This window comes from Haemaphysalis longicornis, unplaced genomic scaffold (genome assembly GCF_048455015.1).
Source record: "Haemaphysalis longicornis isolate Haplotype H1 unplaced genomic scaffold, Haemaphysalis longicornis Haplotype H1 scaffold_2, whole genome shotgun sequence".
In the NCBI taxonomy this organism is placed as follows: Eukaryota; Metazoa; Arthropoda; class Arachnida; order Ixodida; family Ixodidae; genus Haemaphysalis; species Haemaphysalis longicornis.
The window spans coordinates 117462732-117476840 of NW_027526295.1; the positions used below are offsets into that span (position 1 = coordinate 117462732).

Below are 14109 nucleotides of genomic sequence, written 5' to 3' on the forward strand. Positions count from 1 at the left end.
TTAGAATACACGAATGTTGGGTCTGTTATCTTGGATGGTATAAAGATGGCCTATGCCGGATGCAAGGCGAGCATAATCGTTACAAAAATTTAAGTGAAAGTATAAATGTTGGTTGTTCGGTCAGGCAAGGTTGTCCGTTATCGCCTCTTCTTTTTGCGCTGTATCTCGAGCCTTTCTGTTTAAAAATAATCAAGCATGAACGAATACGGGGGTTCGCATTACAGAACACTGAAGTAAAACTGCTCGCATACGCAGATGATATAGTGGTTTTCTGTCGCGATCAAAAGAGCATAAGCGAAGCAGTTAAGGTGGTTAAGTCCTTTTGTGAAAAATGTGGTGCTGTAATTAACTGGGATAAATGTTCGGGATTGTGGCACGGGAACTGGTGCTCAACACCCGCCGTTTTTGAATGTATACAATGGACCACGGCACCAACAAAATATCTAGGGGTGCCTCTGGAGCATTATAGGGATAGCCGAGACTACTGGACTAACGAGACCGAAAAGTTGAGAGACAAAACCAGAAACTGGCAAGGACGCAATTTTTCTATGTTTGCACGTGCCACTATTTGCAACCTTTTTTTGTTAGCCAAAGTGTGGTACGTGCTACAAGTGTTGTGTATGCCACGTCCTAATGTCCAAAAAATCCACAGAGTATTTGCGGTCTTTATTTGGTCTTCCAGCTGGGAAAGAACCAGTCGCTCTAACATTTTTCGCCCAGTCAAAAAGGGGGGTCTTGGTCTTTGTCATTTATTTTTACGACAAGTTGTCGCAAGGTTTTGTTTTGTCCGGGATCAAAAAGACGCCTTCTTGCGCACTGTAATTCAAGTGCGGTTGAAAAATGTGCTGCCTGACTTTGTTGTGTCTTGAAGTGATATTGTGTGCAGGGGGCTGAAAGGATATTTGCGTGAAGTGGCTCTGTCTGTTGAATTTTTGAAGGTACGTTTTTCTTTCGACTACCTGTGTAGTGTTTCCAGGAAGCGCCTGTACAAAGATTTAGTTGATGTTTGTTTACCTGTGCCACTGTATAGGTCGTTATACGGTGAGAGCACAGGGCTTGATGTTTTAAGGAGGGTTAAAAGTATGCCTGTGAAGCCTGCAATGAAGTCCTTTTTTTTAAACTACACAGTGAAACCCTTCCCGTAGATACTTGGTTGGCAGAAAGAGGTATTTTTGTGCCGTGGACAACCGACTGCAGACTGTGCAAAAAGCCGGAAACTATTAATCACGTCTTCATCGACTGTTGGGACCCAGTGTTCCACTGGGACGTCTTCCAACGTACGTTAAAGAAAGACTTACCCATAACGCCGCGTGGAATTCGGTTCTTACCTGAAAAAAACGAGGGCGGTGTGCCGTACGATTTGATCATGCTCCTCAGCCTTCATAGTATGTGGAGGACGAGAATGGCGGTGAGGAATGCAGATATAAGTGACCGGCCTGTCAGGTAAAATTTCATTGAAAGCGTACAGTATATACGGGAAGTGTTTCGTGCTGAGGATGATCCCCCTGAGTGGTTGCCTGTGCTTGACGATTTAGTGTGTCTTAGAAAGTTTTAAAGCCAAGTAGTCAGCCAAGTAGGGTTGACAGATAATTACTTGACATGATGTGTGATGTACAAATGTCAAAGCAGGCAGTAAATAAATAATAATAAAAAAAAGCCGACATAGCTGAGTGCTAACGCGTCCGAACACTGTTTTGTAGGCCACTGGTTCGAATCCTCTTCAAGCCTAACTTTTTTTTTTAATGTGAGGGTTACATTAGCTCCTTTTTTTAGGACCAGGATAAGCGCCTGTTCCTTGCTTTCTATCACGCCGACATTTACCACCCTCTTCCTAAACCAAAAGTAGCTCGTTTTCTCTCACCTTCTCTCTTGAGAAGCCCGCCGAGAAAACAAAAGCAAAACAAACGTCAAAACCTTTTTACAGTATCAGTATATATGTCAGTTACTTTATATGTATTCACTTTTGCGTTTAAAAACCTTAAATTTAAGTTATAAACACATTTCAGACTTTGAAAGCATAAAGATAATTACCAATATTACAATACTAACACAATTTTCGCCAAACATAGAGATGCTGCATTTGGAGTCTGGCAACGATCTCTCACTTTTTGTGTGTTTTTTTATGGCGTTTTGTGCCGAGTGGTCGCTGGCGTGCTTTGATCAGTTTTATCCGTTTTATCTATTTCAAGCTTAAATCTTAGTTATAAAAGCTTTATGGGTGATGTCTACCCTTCCAACCTACGCGTGTGTTGAACATGGGGACCCCGGAAGAACGATCATCGCCGCATAAAATACTGCGCGTCAAAAGTGGATCACATTGCATCTGAACAAAGCGTGTCCCGGAGATGAAGACGACAGTGAAGGAGAATTGTACGTTGGAAACATCGTTTTTGCTCGGGTAAGTACGCATTTTTTATTGTTCTGTATTTGGTTGGAACGAGTTCTGGTGTTTATGGGTCAGTAATTCGCTAGACCCCCATCTCGTTTGCTCTGAGAGCCTACGTGAGATACTTGTGTGGCGCCCAGTCCACCGTTTCCGCAGATGTCAGCATCAATTTACGCTGAAGCTAGAACTTGGCTACGATGATCGCGCTGTGGTACACGGCTGCTAATAATTTCACATCACGCAAGGCTCTTTAACACCGGGGCGTTTGTTTATGTGTCTCTCAAACAGTGCCTTTGCGGTTGCAGATCACAGTCGCAATTTCGCGTGAGTGGCACAACGCTGTGATTAGTCCTCCCTCGTGAATACCCGCGGTATAACAAGAAATAACATGAACAGGAGGTTCCCTGGAAGTGCGAGTGAAAAAGCGTACACTTGATTCCTTGGCTGGCATCTCGTAGGTGGGTTGAAATCCCCCCCCCCTCCCCTACACGAATTCCGTGCAGTGCGCTTTGCAGCTATTGTGCTCGCGAGACCGACGACCGTACGCCTCGCGGTCTTCGGGCCGCGAAGAATTCACATACGTGCGAATTGAAGGTGAAATGCGCGCATGTGGCCTCGCAGGGAGTTAGCATAGTCTCGGGGTAGTGGGGGAGATTTCACAACGCCTACGAAACGCCTGCCGATTCCGTCAGAGTAGCTCTCGGGAAGTCTGGGGCTTGATATCAGAGGCAAATGTATTGTTTAAATTAGTGCAGAAAATTGGCGAATTCGCAAGTTCTCATTTTCGCAAAACCGCAGGCCATACAGAGACTAACAAGAAAGCTGTAGGCACTCACTCAACTCGATTTATATTGGAGAATTGAACGTGCAGATACAAGTCAGACATTGAAATGGAGGAGCCTCAACTATCACACACCAGTTCCGATTGGAAAGCAAGGGATACAGATGAGCTGCTAGCATGCGTTCCCTGCAAATTAGCTCAGCAGTGAGCTTTGCATATATCATGCATACCCCAATGCATACCCCACTCACAGTACCTGCGGGTCTAATACATTCTTAGTGTTACCTAAATTTCACTTGGGGTGTTCTGGGAATGTTCTTATTAGTGTTTTGGAGGTTACTGTCTTTAAACGATTAAAAATCTACTTGATGTAAGCATTTGTGCTTTGTGTGTGCTCTTCTTGTATTTCAGCAAGTGTCAGTACACTCACAGATTATGCACCTGCAGGTGCTGCTGCTGGCTGTCCTGGGTCAGCTGCCTTCCAGTCCAGTTTCTAAGGCTTTGCCAGGGCCTCCCTTCGCCAACTGACACTGCACCTGCTTTACCCAAGTACTGCCTGGCCTTTCGTTCGTGCTCCGTACGCTTTGCCGCCAGGAATGGTCATTCATCCATCATCTGGCCGCTTGGACCACCCGTTCAGAAGTCAGCGCATTTGCTCGACACATCGGTCCAGGCACTGCTGCCATATCGGTGCACCCACCGACTATGTACTTTCAGGTTAGTTATTGCATGTTGTGGAAGCTGCCATGATGTATACCTGTTAGCAGTGCTGTGGCCTCTGATTATTTGAAACATTTTCATGAAGCAGTGCTGTGCGTTTGGAGCGTGTCATTGCTTCGCAGAGATATTGAAGAGAATCTGGGGCCGATGACTAAAGGGCAAGAAAAGAAATTGAACTGACTTTGAAGCAACTATTCGTGTGTAATCAAGCCAAGCAAACATTTAGGATATTTCGATATGGTTTTGAACTTGCAATACAAACTGGTCTACTTCAGATCATACTGGTAATAATCATACTATACCGAGAAGTACATCCCGCAGTCTGTAGAATTCCGGCAGCGCTTTTTTCGCAGTCTCTCATGACAGGCACTATTCTCAATGATTGGAAGATAGTCGAGGTAGCACCAATCTTTAAATCATTGATTGATTGATTGATTCTGGGGTTTAACGCGCCGACGCAACGCAGGCGATGAGGCGCGCCGTAGTGGAGGGCTCCGGATTAATTTTGACCACCTGGGCAATCTTTAAATCAGGAGACGGTACTTCACCATTACATTTCCCTAACAAGCACCATATGCAAGGTCGGGAAACATTTAATCCACTCCCAGGTCGCTAATTATTTATAAAATCACAATATCACATTCGATTATCACCACGGTTTTCACAAGGGTTACTTGAGAAACACAACTTTCAGGATTTGTTCACGATTTACATTGATCCATTGACACAGGCTTACAAACTTCGGTAGTTTTTCTCGATTTTTCTAAAGCATTCAATCGCATTGCACACCACAGACTACTTCTCAAACTTCACCCTAATGTCCTCACTTGAGTGAAAGATTTTCATTCTTGTCAAATGCAGTTTACTTCTAATAACTATATACTTCTTTTGCTCGTGCCACTTTGTTGTCCCCCCAGGCAGGTTGCTTGGTCCTGTCTATCTTCCATGTTGCATATCCTCCCATGTAGGTCTATTTGCAGATGATGTTGTAATTTATCACACAATTTCTTTCAACTACTACCGTCAATGCTTTTAATCTGATCTTAACACAATGAACTCCTGGTGCTGCAAATGGCTAATGTCACTTAACTCTAAAACAAAGTGCATGACTTTAACGGTGGCAATTTTCTAATCGTAAATACTTACTTCATTAACAACAGCCTGGTTACCTCTTGATACAAAGGTGTTTGGTAGGCCGGTAGGGGAGGGGGGATTGCATGGGGAATTTCAAAAGGTAGATCGATTGGGAAAATAAGACGTGTGATTAATATTTTCATTTGCACTCCAAAACTCGCTTTATTTCATGTGTTTAACTCACTGCAGTGGCTAGGGTGGTGTGCTGTGGAGGCGAATGTCGGTTAGATACCGCTTGGTGTGGCCGCTCTTCAGATGGAGGCAATACGTAAAGACGCCCGTGTTTTTAGATTTCGTTGCGCACAAAAATACCCAGGTGGTCAAACTTAATGCGAAGCCTTCCCCTACAGTGCTCCCCATATCCCAACTGTAGTATTGGCATGTTAAACCACAGTTTTTTTTTCATGTTTTTGATATATTACCAGCTGCTGTAGCAGATGCAACATAAAGGTGAAATTATACAGAATGTTTCCAAGGGCTAAATATAAAGGCCATATTGAAGTGAGTTTATGGGTCTATCTTATAGCAGTAGTGAAAGGTTATATACTCTGGTGCAGGTTAAGAACGGCAATGGCTCATGTAGTGTAGTCCAGTGTTTGACGGAATGCCGTGTAGGCAGGTAAAAGCATTATTGCAATGATGAAACGTAGGTCACTGACCAAGTCAAGAAAGCCATTTAACGGTTTGGTGCTTGTTCACGGTGAGGATGTGTCGTGGAAAACGAAGCTATATATTGGGCATTACACGGCGCAATGAGTTTGTATAGATATGGTGCAGATTGCCATCCATTATGTTGATAATGTTGGGCGTCGTCTGAACGATGAGGGACTCGAGCAGTAATCGAGAAGATAGATTGCACTCAGTTGTCAGTAATTTTGTCTTGTTCCGGTCGACCACGTGTCCCGTCCTCTCACGGTGCTCTGCCAGTGGATTTGTTTTTGCATGGCCCTTGTTCACTTCGTTCCAGTGCTGCGTTAATCTTCTGTGCAGATTGCCCGTTTCGTCAATGTACACTGATTTGCATTCAGCGCATGGAATCTAATAAACAGTACCCGGAAGCTTGGAGCGTGAGAGGGGGTCTTTCACGCTGACAATGTCAGAACGCAGCTTGCTAGTGGGCACATGCACGATGTATGCACTGCGTTTCTTGAAAATGTGTGCGAGAGTTTCACCGATGTGTGGGACGTAGGTAATTGCTGCACGTTTTGATGTAGTCCTTGTCCTGAATATAATGCCTAAAGCATTATATTCAGAAAGAAGCGAAGAGGGCGACTAGCAGGAATCCACATTGACATTTGCAGGCAGAAGCGTCCACAAGGCCTGTGTCAAAACGTGCTGCAATTCTTGTCCTACACATCAATGAAGCTTTCACACGCATTTTTCAAGAAACACATTCGTGCACGTGCCCACTAGCAAGCTGTGTTCTGACACTGCCAGCGTGAAAGACCCCCTCTCACGCTTCAAGCTTCTAGGTGTTTTTTATGTTTTGAACGAAAAAAAGTGCCATTTAAACGTGACACCTCCTTCCTTGCCGGTTTCTGATGCCTGATTGTTCAGTTTGTGGGGATAAGTTTAGCAGATTCCTCACATGTCTGATGTGTATTTGTGCTTGAGCAGTCAAACGCTGATGTTAGCAGTGAAGTAGATGAAAATTGTAGTTTGATTGTAGTTGTGTGCAGGTTACCTACATTGTGCTAATTCGTAGAAAAGCAAAATTGAGGTAACCCTGCTAACTGTTCCGCATTGCAGCATTTTATTATGCGAACGTTAAGGAGTTCAGCTGCTCGTTAAAGGTGAAATAAACAGTGGTACAAAAAGAAGAGCATCTACTAAACAGAAATATCTTCACAATCGCAGGATGCCAACGGTCCGCCTACCAACTTGTGTCCTGCATCGTTTCTGCTGGCTGGAGCGGCTCATGGATCATTTTCCAGCTTCTCTAAGTTTGTGGCCAAGCGCTCCTCCAAGTGAAAGATGCCGCAGAGGGATCTTTTGTTTTAATGCTACAATTTCACGTGCTCAGCAGCAAATTTACTCGTAAGGCTTTTTAAATATTCATCACCCAAGAGGGCATGTTACCTTCGTCTTCGGTGGAATGTGTCTGCACTCAGGTTATTTGTGACAGAAACAAGTGGACCACGTCGTGAGAGTCATTGAGGCCTTGTTGATTGTGCATGCTTCTGAAATGACATTTTTATTCGGCTGAATACTTTCCAAATATTACGATTTGTGAACAAATTATGGTAAAAGTCATGATTAGTTGTACTACAGTGCAGGAAGGAAATGCCAACATACGTTTTAAGCGCCTCTGATATTTCAGATCGTTGGCTGGTGAGCAATAAAACAAAACTGAAATTTTTTAAAAGTAAAATCAAATATTCTTTGTCACCAGTGCATGACCATAGTAAAAGCTATCTAGTCACCAAATTTAGAATTAAACAAGAAAAATAGGGAAATAAACTAGACAGCTCTCTACAATAAACCAATTCGTAAAATTCCTCAATGTCTATCAAGTGATGATTCAGACGGGTTAGTTAGCGGGTTAGCAGGTTAGTTAAGTGGGTTTACACACCCAACTTGCAGGGAAGCACATGAGCTCTCAATATTAACATGTTTTTAGTGAAGGCCGTCTTCCTTCATTAAGCTGCTTTGCACATTGATGCCAGTCTGATAAATGTAGCCCTGAATTTTTGTTATGATCAATCTTTGTATGGGAACCATATATTTTTATATGATGTCGCTGTGTATTTCTGAAACTGTATCTAGTCACTAATTCCAATTTGTTGCGGTCAGGTTTTTTCAACTAATTCGTAGCTTTTTTAACAATTATGGTATATTTTGTGTGCCTAAAGGAATGCCTCATTGCATGTTTAGCCTATGTAGTGTTGAAAGCGGACATTTTGCTTCAAAGTGGAATGTCGGGCTAGCAACAAGGTACTTCGCGTGCTGCTCACTTTCATTCATGCCATTATTTTTTATATTATCATTTAAAATTAAAAGCCAACCAATTTGCTGTCGTTTTAATTTTGTCACCTACTTTATACTTTCTTTTTTTTTTCAACTTTCTTTAAGGATTGACTATCCATATTTTTATGATACCAAGGCGTTGGACTGGGCTAGCTGGTACATGTTTGACTGGATGAAAAACCATAGGAAAACCCAGGACACAGAAGAGAACGACGGGACAAACTTGTGCCGTCATTCTGTTTTAACTGTTTCCTGTGTTTACCACTGGTTTTTTATGCATTCAGACATTTGTTATGAGTTTGTTGAACAGTGATTAGTTTAGGTGCTCAAACAATTTTTGGCTGCGAAGGCTCCCTGTAGCATTTATATAAGTGCTCTCTGCTTTTTTTTTAGCCAATACCCCATCACCAGTCTTCATGAGGTGGTCTTTTGTAGAAATGAAGTTGAAATAAATATTTGTTTGCATTGCTTTACATGTTTTGAAAGAATTTCTTGTTCATTCTTGTTTCTTTCAACCCCGTTTCAGAATCCTGCTTAAGGCATTTCCTCTGTTATTTTTTTTTCAGAACCAGTAAGGGTGCTCATCCTCGGTTCTTGCTGAAGCAGCCGTATCCATACTTCACACGTGAGCTCTGAACACACAGTAATTATGGTATGAAACATTCTACCAGTATAAGCTTGCTTTGTAGACGTCATTGTAGATGTCAAAGCTCTTGACAGTGTAGTCCAATGTCTGGTGTAACGGGCAATGTCTACAACTCGTAAAAATTAATTTTGTGGCTATAATGTTTGAGATTATTTTAAAATGCACGTCAACTACTATTTAGAATCGCGGTCTAAATTGGCAGCCATTTTCCTGGTGGATACAGAAAGTGAAAAAGCGCATGTGTAGAGATTTCAGTGCACCTTAAATGTCCCAAATTTGCTAAAGCTAATCCAAAGCCCTCCTTGTGGTGCACTTCATATCCCATGTACAGTTTTGTGTAAAAACAGCTAAAAATTTATGATCAATTTAAACTTATTTTAATGTTTTTAAATGCAAATATTCTCAGTTTAAGCTGCCATATTTAGAGTAAAATATTTTGTAACAATTATATAGCTACCAAAGGTTTACAGAAAAGCTTTTTGCTTTTGGTTATGCACCTTCTTATCAAAAGAAAAATGTTAAGAAAGGCAGAAGAAACTCAAATATGGAAATTAGCAAACCCTAAAGCTGTGGATAGACTGCATGTTTTGCTTACCGTGAGGCACCTCGTAATACTAGCCAAAACTAATGGGCCCTGGCTGTTGGCTTTTCATTTGCAACAGTGACAAATGACCCCACATCCACCGGCAGGGACATAATGCAAGGCACCATGTACAAGCTAGCCTCATGATAAAATAATGTTTTCTGAACAATGACATTACATTTCAACCATGGGCTTCACCAGGGAACTTGTATGCATTGTTCTGTGATGTTTGCAGTTCTTGTTATTGCTATGTGGGGTCATTTATTCTAAAGGTATGCTTATTAAACTCTATAAAGCACCAAACCTTGCAAGTGCTGTACCATATGAATATTTTTTCGTAAAGCAAAAAGAATAATGCAAACGAAAATAAATGGCTTGGGTACCCAACTTTTATAAGTAGATTATGAGCCGCATTACGGAGGAAACTATACATTTTGCATTTGGTCTTCCTTCATATTGAACCTTCCTGCTCAGCTCAAGAATAAGGCACTAAACATTGCAGGTAGCTACCTTGATTGGAAGTTTGATGTGATGCAATACTAAGAAGCCAAGGGTTTTAAGGTTCAAGGAAGTTTTGTGTGGTTGAAGTGTTGCACACCTAATTGCTTTCACTGCACAGCATGGTTAGGCTGTGAAGTGAATTTCGAAGGATGTGTACTGCTGTTCGGCAAAGTGAACATATAATTGGTTTTTACGAAGCTTTGGATAATCAACTACCTCTAAAGTTAAAACTCTGTACTGAGATGTGGCTCCTGACTCTTTAAATTGATGTTTTAACAATCGGTGACACAAGTTCAAGGAAATTATCAGCTGATGTTGAGCTTCAATGGAATGTCTCACAGAACCGAGCTTGGAAAGCACGCATGTTTCATACCATAATCGTGTGTGATATTGTGCAATATGTGGTCTCACACCTGCTGCACCATTTGTGAACCGAGGATGACGCACCCGTTTTGTACCCCTTTATGTGGGTGCTTTTGCAGAAGATGCTCCTACAGATTGGGGTGCTAAGTAGCACCCTAGGATACTTTTAGGTGGACAAGGGTGTTATAAGGCACCTGTCTTCTCGGGTGCTTCACAAAGGGTGCTCCTGCGGCGACAAAATCCAAGCACCCTAAAGGGCGTAAAATATTCAGTTTTTAGGGTGCTCCTGCGGCGACAAGCTGAAGCACCCTTTTGGGCGTAAAAATTTTTAGTGTGTATGATAGCACCGATGAGTTTGTTGCGGGGTAAATTAACCAACTGAACTGTGGTGTCAACTACGCGCACGGGGACCCTGGCAGTATCGCTAGCTCCAACATAACCGTACGCACCGGCGATACCCGAACCCTTGATGAAATTGCTTTCTAGTACACCGAACTGTCCCCTAGCCAGCTCGGAAGTTACCTCACCCATCAGCACGCACTCGCTCAATGGGGGCAGGACGATTTCCTCGGTAAGGGGAATGGGTGCGCCGTCGCAAGAATGCCTGCTGGTCCCCTTGTCTTTACATGCCAATCTTAAGAGTCGGGATTTCAACGGCCAATATGGCGATGGCGCCTCTGCATAGTTGATAATGTACCTTATCTTCGGAAGCAATTGTTTGCCCGATTAGACCAGCCACCGGCCACCTACCTGTGTCTTTGCAGACGCAGAACGTTGCCGTAAAAGTGCGTTTCCCTAATTTGAAAGGCTCTTCACGACACGTCATAATTTTAAGGGTCGACATGTGATGCGAACGAAGCATGTTTTCCGCCCTAGCTTCTGAAGCGTCGTTCGCCAGTCGGGCGTTCTCTGAGGAGGCTTACTTTTAAAGCCCGTGTCAATCAGACATTTCTTAGCTGCTCCCCCAATATCGCACTCACTTATCAGGCTAGTCTTCCCACATATATTAGCTATGACCTCTACAGCGGCCCCTTCCCTTTCCTCCTGCGCGCCAGGGTGGCCTGAAGGGGCTCGAATAGTTTCCCTGCTTTGAGCAAAAAGCGCAAATAACTGCCGCAATATCCACGCTTCCTTTATCATCACCTCGCGGTCGGCCTGCGGTGCTCATGCTGCCTGCAGTCCCTAGAAGTATGTCCTAGGTCGCCACAGGCACGGCATCTCAGCTGACCCTCCCGTTGCCGTGATGCCTGAAGCTTTGTTGCACTTGTTTATGTTGCAGCGTAAAGCTGCAACGTAAATGCTCTTTTAATGCTCCTTCTCTCCCTCCAGAATGCTTCGCACTGGTATGTGGTAGTGATTTGCTTCTCGCTCGATTTTCTTTTTCCTCATAGGCGCTTCAACAGCCTCTCCGATATTCCTGGGCTCGCGGGAAAGCGACAATCTGCGCACCGGCTTTCGTAGTACGTTCAGTAACAGATTACAACGCTGCTCGTCCAAAAGCTCATTGCGCAGCTAGCGGTTATCCTCCGTCTCGGTGCTATCCTGCTTCCCAAAAGCTGCATTACCCAGCGCGCGGAGACTGCTCCAGAACGACTGTACGTTTTCCCCGTCCTTTAGTTTGGTGGACAAAAATCTCTCTAGTTTTATACTCTGGCTCCGTATGAAACCTCTTCGTCGCTAAAGGTTTGTACTCGGCGTACGTCTTTGACGCAGCAACAGCCTCCTCATGCCATGTAAAGCCGTAGGGCGCACCGAGCAGTTTGCAGCGTACGATTCCCGTCTTCTGTGCCTCTGCCCAGCCACCAAGACGCCCCACTGCTCGAGTACACGTAAGAAGGCCTGCGGTGTTATGCCGTTTCTATCCCCCGAAAATGCCGAACCATGAACCCTGTGCCATATCGCTCGCACCTAGCACATTTGCTTGGGTCATGGTAAGCTCGGCTATGGTTCCTCGTTTCCTCTCAGGCGTGGCTGTGAATTCCCACGCCTATACTCCGCGATTTTATACAAGCGGATCCCACCGCTGCAAACACTTGTGACGAGCCCTTAATAGGCTGGGTCACTGTTTCCCGCTTGGGTGCGTGCACGCAGAGGTGAGAGTAAAGAGACAGAATCACGAATGCTCATCAAAAGATAACCATTACGTTTAAGTAATAAAGGACTGAAACAGTGCCGGCTCCTTCACGGGTATCGAATACGGGGTAGTTTCGGTGTTCATCCGGCTCGTGGACAGGTATAACCGCGTATGGAGGGTGGCAGGTTCCTGGAGGTGGAGCTGAGATCCTTCGCTCTCGCGCCGAGGTGCCGGGGAGACGCACGGCCACCGCTGGATTGGGGGCTCGAGCTCTCGAGCCGGTGAACGCGGCGTACTCTGCTGGGCTATGGAGGTGATCTCGGAGTGCAATTGCGGGCCCTCTGGTCCGTGCTGACGGAAGTGCAGGGAGCGGCGATCTTCCCCGCCCCGTTCTCGGGCCGGAATGCCGGAGCGCGCAATCAGATTTGTCCTATGGCGGCTTCCTCCGGTGGAATCGCTTCGTGTCGTGTGGAGAAGGGGACCCCGGGAATTTGTCTCGATGCCATGTTATACCGTCCGTGGGTTGCCCGGAGAGAAGGGGTGGTGCGTTTGGGAACAAAGCTGTTCCGGCCGGTCCTTAATTGTTCGCTCCCCGCGCGTTCCAGCGTGGGAGGTCCTTCAAGGTCGGCTTGGGCTACGTCCACCGGGAAGGGTGGCGTTGTATGCACGTGGAACGGTACGAACGGTGGTACCGTCGGCAACTAACGAACGTCACAGATGGATAAAAGTACCGTCATTTTTACTCGCTTTCAGAACAGAACGACCATGATTGACTACGTGTTCTACTGCTTGGACAAGTTGGCACTAGCAAATATAACTGCTAAATCGGTGAGTACATTGGGCACATTTGTGAAAGGGAAGAATATAAAGAGCAGCTGTGTGGTTCGAGCCTTAATGGAAGCGTCGCAAGAATTTAAAGGTTACGGATAGGCTTTGAAAGTTGTAAGCTGAAACTGGCACACATAAGCTCATTTATAGATTTATCAGTTTTCTTTGGCCACCCTCACAACACCCTCCCGGGGGAAGAATCGTTAGTTTAGGACACCTATGCGTTTGCGAGCTGTCACCACAGTCATTTCCACGTCTCGCTGGATAACAGGGTCCGCGGTGGTCAGGAAACTCAGCCACTGCTCTAGGATGGGTTAGCATCGAGGTTGAGGTCCGACGTGTTTAAGCGAAGGTTATATGGCCACCCATCTATGCATGTTTTCTGCCTCCGAAATAAACTGCGAAAACGAATGCCGCTGTGCGTGTGCTATGAGCTCGTGGTGGTCAAAACTGTCGCACACGTTCCACATCATGTGGACATCAGTTGTGCACTTCTTGTCATTTAATGATAAACAAGATTTTCGGCATTAGAGTAAACCTAAATGTTATAGCGTAGACATTCAATGAAATTCTATTTAATCCAATGCTATATTTATCATTATTATACAATGAAAGAAAGGAGCAATCAGAAAGAACTACTGTGGTTCGTTCCTTGACAAATTAACTGCCCCCTAGAATGACAGGAAAATTCTGTGTGTAGGACATAGCACATCATTAAAAACAGAATAAACGAAGACAGAGAAAAAGAGGTGCACATTGAGAGCTACGAAAAAAGAGGCACACAAAGACATAGCGGCCAAAAATAGGGCTTTAAAAAAACTGGACCAACTTCTAGCAAAATAAGCTCGTCATAAAAACCTTTCTTCGTACAAATACCTTCATAAAGCACTCTTCAAAAAATATTACGAGCATATAATTGCCAAGGTAATGAATGAGCGCTAAGGAAAAATAAAATTTGCTCACACCTGCCTTCGAAATGTTGTGTCGCATACGTGTCGTGAGCTCTGAAGCTCTTCGGTTACCGGCATTCACAATCTGGAATGGCTATACAGTTTTGATACATCGCATCACCTGATGGCCTGGTTAAAGAAATTGCAGGGTTGGGAGGTATTGATTTGGGCAGATG

At 44.4% G+C, this 14109-nt stretch overlaps 1 long non-coding RNA gene across 1 annotated transcript; it reads left to right on the forward strand.

The window, feature by feature from the left end:
* Positions 1-2151: 2151 nt before the first annotated feature.
* Positions 2152-8496, forward strand: LOC144167326 (uncharacterized). The gene is made up of 3 exons (XR_013321954.1): positions 2152-2398; positions 3615-3884; positions 6879-8496. It is a non-coding gene; the product is annotated as an uncharacterized LOC144167326 (long non-coding RNA).
* Positions 8497-14109: the final 5613 nt, after the last annotated feature.